The sequence below is a fragment of the Oryzias melastigma genome, linkage group LG20, assembly GCF_002922805.2.
Source record: "Oryzias melastigma strain HK-1 linkage group LG20, ASM292280v2, whole genome shotgun sequence".
NCBI classification, from domain to species: Eukaryota; Metazoa; Chordata; class Actinopteri; order Beloniformes; family Adrianichthyidae; genus Oryzias; species Oryzias melastigma.
This window is the reverse complement of record NC_050531.1, coordinates 25154541-25155809: the sequence shown is the minus strand read 5'-3', so window position 1 is coordinate 25155809 and position 1269 is coordinate 25154541.

Sequence of the window (1269 nt, the reverse complement as noted above, 5' to 3'; positions counted from 1 at the left end):
CCTCCTCTGCTGATCATGGTGGATGTGGATCATCTGATGCAGAACTCAAAAATAACAGAAGTAAATAAATTGTATTTTTACTTAAAATACATCAAATGTGTGTATCCATTATTAACTTATTTTAAGTAAACAAAGTTAAAGTAAATGTTATAAAGAAAAAAAACACTAACACCTATGTGGTGGTTTGACGTTCAACCACCTCACACTCCAATGAACAAAACATCACACACGTCGTCTGCTTCATCCCCGTCTCCAAAACATTAAACACAGTGATTTGTATAATTCTGCACACATTTTTATACCATAGATACTGATAAGCATTATGAGGTTATTGTCTTCAAACCCCTGACTAGCCACTGACCACACTAATGAATGAATTGAACAATTATATCCTCCAGGTGTGGAGGCACACGGGCTGATTTGAAAACGCAGCACTCAGGTGTGATTTAAAGAGCAGAAAGTAAGGTCAGATGTCTTCAACAAAAATGGAAGGAGCCAGAAGAAGAGTGAGAGCTCAAAGAACAGATGATGGAGGGAGAGGAAGATGAAGAGGTAGAGGAGATAAGAAGGACTTGAAGACTTGACAGAACCTGAACAACCTGAATGGACGGACACTGATGCTCAGCTAAATCTCAGCAGAAATACATTTGCATTAGTAATTTGGAGATTTATTGAGAAAACACATATATTGACATAAATATTTAAAATACTCATTCTGCAGCATCAGTGTTGTGCAGTGTTTGGTGAGGGGTATAGTGGGTCTATTTGCGTACATTCTACATTTTATTTTCACCATGTTTGTCACTGTGTTTTCTTCACCTATGTTCCCTCATCAGGGGTCGCAACCTTTAACAGTAAAAGAGCCATTTGGGCTCGTTTTCTACTAATCAAAACCTAAAAGGAGCCGATCTGCTTTAGCCTTTAAGAAATTTGGATTGCATTCTTTTTTTAATAAATATGAAATATGTCTGTTTTTTGTTGGCACGAACAAAAGTAAATATATAAAAAGAAACTAGGATCTTGCAAATGTGATTTTTTTTTTTTTTACGTTTTTACATTTTACTTTAGTAGTTGTCAAATTAGCCAAAAATTTCTTAATTACCAAACTCCAAAATAGCCTAAAATTCCTCAGTAAACTAAATTTGTCAAAAAGTTAGCATCTTGCTAAAATAGAAGCTAAACTCTAAATCGGACTAAAAATCCCAGTAGATAACCCATTTGCCAAAAACATAAGTATATTGCTAAAATATTAGCTAACCTCTAAATTAC